This window comes from Macrobrachium nipponense, chromosome 44, assembly GCF_015104395.2.
Source record: "Macrobrachium nipponense isolate FS-2020 chromosome 44, ASM1510439v2, whole genome shotgun sequence".
NCBI classification, from domain to species: Eukaryota; Metazoa; Arthropoda; class Malacostraca; order Decapoda; family Palaemonidae; genus Macrobrachium; species Macrobrachium nipponense.
The window spans coordinates 36876423-36882456 of NC_087221.1; the positions used below are offsets into that span (position 1 = coordinate 36876423).

Here is a 6034-nt window from a genome sequence, read left to right on the forward strand (position 1 = left end):
GGGAAAAATCTCGCACACGTCCCTGGTAATCTGGAGGTCGGATCACGCCTCGTTTTTGTCATCGAACCCAACGTAAAAGCATCATTTTCATTAAACATAGAATATATATATATATATAGATATATATATATATATATATATATTGTATATATATGTATATATATGTATATATGTATATATAGATCTATATATATATATTATATATATATAATATATATATATATATATATATATATATATATATACTCTCCGCTTTGAGAAAAATGGGACGAACGAGAAAGCCTTCAAAAGAGGCCCTAAGTTATATTCGAGGCTTCAAAGCTTTTGCCAAGTTTCCGTATCAGAACTTCTTTACCGGAAAATTTCCTTTTAAAGAAGTTTGGGTTTTTCCAGCGCTGCTTGTTTAAAGTACTAGTGCTCAAGGAGAGGGCCAGCTCTTCATGAAGTTATTATAGATTGTTTTTTGTCTTTATTATTATTATTATTATTTTTATTTTATTTTTTTTTTAGTTTTTTTTTTGCTCTATCACAGTCCTCCAATTCGACTGGGTGGTATTTATAGTGTGGGTTCCTGGTTGCATCCTGCCTCTTAGGAGTCCATCACTTTTCTTACTATGTGCGCCGTTTTTTCTAGGATCACACTCTTCTGCATGAGTCCTGGAGCTACTTCAGCGTCTAGTTTTTCTAGATTCCTTTTCAGGGATCTTTGGATCGTGCCTAGTGCTCCTATGATTATGGGTACGATTTCCACTGGCATATCCCATATCCTTCTTAGTTTCTATATTTTCAGATCTTGGATACTTATCCATTTTTTTCCATTATTATATTATTATTATTATTATTAATTATTATTATTATTATTATTATTATTATAATTATTATTATTCAATATACTCATTATTATTATTATTATTATTATTATTATTATTATTATTATTATTATTATTCAATATACTCATTATGGTTCAAAAATTAATAATGTAATTAATTCCATATATTTGTTGTTGTTGTTGTTATTATTATTATTATTATTATTATTATTATTAATTATTATTATTATTATTATTATTATTATTATTATTAGTATTAGTTATTATTATTATTATTAGTATATTATTATTATTATTATTATTTTTATTTTATTATAATTTATTATTATTATTATTCAATATACTCATTATGGTTCAATAATTAATAATGTAATTCTATATATTTTATTATTATTATTAATTATTATTATTATTATTATTATTATTATTATTATTATTATTATTATTAAAGCCTGAAAAGGTCTGAAAAGGTGTTTCATGTCTAGTTAAAGATACAGGAATTTTAGGATAAGATATTTATGATTTATTTATTAGAATGAAAATTAAAGAAATGAATAATGTGCATGTTAAACAGTACAGTACTATTAGTTCTGATAAAATATAGAGTATTCATTTTGATTTACGTTGGTGAAACAACGAGTTATTTGACCTTAGATTTTGCTGCGCGCCCTCAAGTAATTGAAAGGAAAGAAATGGTTGCTTTGTCAAAGTTATACATTCGTTAATAGTAAGTGGCAAGGCTACGCAATTCAACACCCCCCCCCCCCCCCCCCCCCCCCCCCCCCCCCCCCCCCCCCCCTACCACAGAAGAAAAATATTAGGCCCCTTATGAAGATCCGGATCTCGCACAAAATATGTAGTTACTTTTTGCTAGTTGTTAATTTCGGCTTTTGTAAAATTCTCGTGAATTTAAATTCACGTGAATATTATTGTTATAACTGCAAACCAGCGGTCGAACGAAATGCGCGCACATACGCGGACCCAAGCGCGCATGCGCTCTCGGAGGTGTTGGAAGAGGAAAAATCTGTAATAACTGCTTCAGTTCAGAGGAAGCTGTATCATCACATCAAACAGATACAACTTTTCTTCTGCCGTGAGAATAACTTCTAAGCTAGATAAGAAAATTGGTTGCAGAAACACGGGAAACGTTTTAAGCTCTCTCTCTCTCTCTCTCTCTCTCTCTCTCTCTCTCTCTCTCTCTCTCTCTCTCTCTCTCAGAGAGAGAGTGCCGTGGCAGGCAATTACATTCCATCTTCTGTTGCTGATTGAACCATTTGAATCTGCAAGACAAGAAAATGAATAGAGAAAAGTTGAATAAAATGGAAGAATTGAAGCAGCCTGTTTAGCTACACTAAAACCCTCTTTATTGCGAGATATTCTTCGTAATTTTTGAGTGATGTTAGCAAGTGTAAATAAGAACAAATTGTTCGCGTACTCCTTACTGTGTGCTTATGCTTTACCTGGGTGAAGGGCTCGTGGATTATTTATTCATCATATCGTGAAATGTCACCTGGAAGTTGTAAGGTGACCCACATTCTTTCATCCAGGACTCCTCGCGTTCTCTCCCGTTATTGTTCTACTCTGTTTTTTTTCTCTCTCTCTCTGGTTTCTCATAGGAGTTTGTTATTTAACCTAGGCCTATGTCAGTTGCGAGGTTAGTTTCCGAAAGCCTATGAACCATGCCACAGAATTTTGGTAATACGTTGGGCTTATGTGACTTGCTTGTTAGTTTGCAATAGCCCAAGTAACAGCCCATAGAGTTTTGCAAATGTGTTATTAATCTAGGCCGATATCAGTTGCGTGTTAGTTTCTAAAAGCCTTTGAAACTGTTCGTAGAATTTTGGAAATTTTTTTAATTAATCTAGGCCGATATCAGTTGCGTGTTAGTCTCTTATAGCCCATGAAACAGTTCGTAGAATTTTGGTAATAACCTGGGCTAGTCAGTAGCGTGCTTACATAACTGTTTGTAGAATGTTTTTTATCAGTCTAGGCCTATGTCAGTTGCGTGTGAGTTTTCAAGAGCTTATGAAACAGCCCATAGAATGTTGTTAGTAATCTAGGTCTATGTCAGTTGCGTGCGAGTTTTCAAGAGCTTATGAAACAGCCCATAGAATGTTGTTAGTAATCTAGGCCTATGTCAGTTAGTGTTAGTATTCAAGGACCCGTGAAACGGTCCATAGAATTTTATTAACACGCTGGGCTTATGTCAGTTGCGTGTTAGTTTTCAAGGACCCGTGAAACGGTCCACTTGTAATTAATGATGGGGAATTTCCTAAAATTATTATATCTGATATTTTGCCTGTTTTGTAATGTTGCTTCGATGATGCCATTCTATTTTCGTTGAGCTTCTGCTGTGGTCATGTTATGAAAGCCATTTTTACAAGTCAGGAATGCTGTGCATTTTACAAGTCGGAAACAGTGCGACATTTGACGTGTCAGCAGTGTTGCATAATCGAGTCATTAGTGCTGAAATATTTACAGGTCAGCACTCCTTTATAATTCAAGAGTCAGTCCTTGCCGTTATACTTACAAGTTGGGGGTTCGAATCATTTACAAGTCAGAATTTGTTTTACTTATATATCATGAATGCTGTTTACGAGTTAGCAATGCTGTGTCAGTAGCAGGTTAAAAATCCAGAAATATTTACCAGTACTGCTGTTATTTTTACAAGTTAGCAATGCTGTGTCGATGAAAATTCAGGATTGGTGCTGTTTACAAGTCAGGAATAAAGTATCATTTACAGGTATGAAATGATGTCTTATTTACCCTTCAGGAGTTCCGTGTGACATTTCCCGCGTAGAGCAAAAGCGATAAAAGCGATGTTTACATATGCAATGTGGGAGGGATGGGATGGTGGGGGGGGGGACCTTTCAACATTCCCACATCAGTACCCGGAACCGTTCAAGGTGAACGCAATAGGTCGCGCGGGCGAGCCAAGGATTGGGTCGTAGGAGTGGGTCATGGATTCCTTATGGTCGTTCATTGTTTTAACGTAACATTTTCGTGGGATCCCATTTTCGATGTTTTTAGATTGGCCCCGTCTACTTGTTGCTTACAAGGCTTTCTCGATCGATAAGGGATACATCACGGTTGGGTATCTCTCTCTCTCTCTCTCTCTCTCTCTGGCTTTTATTATACCCTGAGATAACATAATTTCGTTGTCTGGTCTTCATTTTTGCAAACTAATCATCAAAATATTGCACATCATCATCTTTATCAAGTGTTTCGTTTTCATTGGCAAAAGATTATTCTTAAGCATTAATAGTCTTTCATTATTGTAGTTCAGAGTACCGAAACTCTGCCATGTGGAGACTGTTTGTATAGCCTTGTCATTCCTTCTCATATATTAATCTTGATTATTGACGTTCGTATATTAGATAGTCTCTTTGTCTGCCTGGGTGACTCTCTCTCTCTCTCTCTCTCTCTCTATCTCTCTCTCTCTGTCATATATATATATATATATATATATATATATATATATATATATATATACATATATGAGAGAGAGAGAGAGAGAGAGAGAGAGAGAGAGAGAGAGAGAGAGAGAGAGAGCGTGCATGTGTGTGAGTGTGAGCGCGCGCGTTCCATTCTCACATTCATTGTGGAATTCCAAGTTGAGTTGGAATCCAAATCCCATTGATGTGGGAATTTTATTTGTGATGATAACTCACGCGCGTTAATTATATAAATTCTATGAATATAGACCTTTCTGAAAGAAGTATATACTCAGTATGTATGTTTGCTTGTATACATAGGGCTCATACGCAAAAAAATACATTCAAATGCTGATTGTGGAGTTATGGAGTATATTAACAGTAGGACTCCGTTTTTTGAAGCTTGTAATTAGATTCCGTGTTAGAAAGTATTTAGACTTTTTATTCGCCGTTCGATCAGAACCTCTATTTACTGGAATATAGTAATGTATGCCAACCCATTAGATCCTGTATTCATGAAATTATTTGTAGTCCATTGATGCCTCTATTTGTATGTCAGTATGTCAGAGCCTGTATTTATGTACTCTCGTGTTTTTATGCGATATTTTAAATCCCTTTGCTTAGTCTTTTATTTGTATTTTGCAGTAATTCCTCTGATTAAAGCTTCTATTTCCTGGAATGTAATTTTGTATTATTGGGAACTTACCTGGACAGTTTTGAAATATATGACATATTTCACTCTTTTGAAACATGTTAGTGTATGAAGTAATCATATTTTTTCATTAAAATAATAGATAAATATGGAGCATGTCAGGTTGCCAGTTCGTGAAATTTGAAACAAAATCCCATGCAATCATGTCACATAACTTATTAGCATAGCTATACAATGCCAACTTAATCTAAACTTGCCATGAAGCCATTGAAAAGTAATTTTGTTTAAATGTAATTCTACGGTGATCACCCCAGTTGGCACGAATGTAATTATTGTGTTACTGGAACCCATTTGGTTAGTTCCCCTTTAATAAAATGAGGTGTCATTCTTCTCCCCAGAGCCTGTAATTTCGAAGTGGTATTGCCTTTGATGTTCGCTGAGATGAATAAGGATATATTAGTGCGCTTATTATACGTGGATTTAGTCACAGGATGATGGTAATGGAGGCTGTAGGAAAATGCAATGAAATTGCTTCGGAAATGAATTACTTAAGGAATGATTGATTTCATGAAATTTTATGGGGTAAACTTGCCAGATTAGTTACGATTGTTTTATTTTTTATATGTCTAGTTGCTTCACGCCATTCACCAAATATTACATATTGTCCGTGGAATTATAACTTTAAATCCTTTGGAATGATAGATGGAGAGTCAGTAGTAATTGTATTCGCTGGTGGTATTACAGTATTTTGTTAGTGGTTTATTCCTGTCATAATGAGAAGGGGAGAGTGATTAGATTTGATAAGATTTATTAAGTAAATTGAGACGATGTGATAGGTAGATCTGGGTAAGAGAGATAGAGACGGAATTATGTTTTACTTAGGAAAGCAATGTTCTCATTATTATCAATTTGTCATCATCTGTTGAAAACTATATCGTATAGATGAACAAGTAGCAACAGAGCGAGAGACTCGATCTGAATATCACCTTTAAAAGGTCGGAGATAAATTATATAGAATTTTGTCATAATCCAGCTACAGATCAGAGTCGTACGTTTGGCAAGGCTACCTACCTGGCATTTCCCGTCGAACGAAAGGTACTAAAACTGACTCTGTGAGC

The 6034-nt window shown here is 34.7% G+C and overlaps 1 protein-coding gene across 2 annotated transcripts in view; it reads left to right on the plus strand.

Annotated features, from left to right (window-relative positions):
• LOC135204191 (solute carrier family 12 member 6-like) overlaps window positions 1-6034 on the plus strand; it is a 1011876-nt gene that overhangs the window by 683674 nt on the left and 322168 nt on the right. The gene's annotated exons all lie outside the window — the stretch shown is intronic.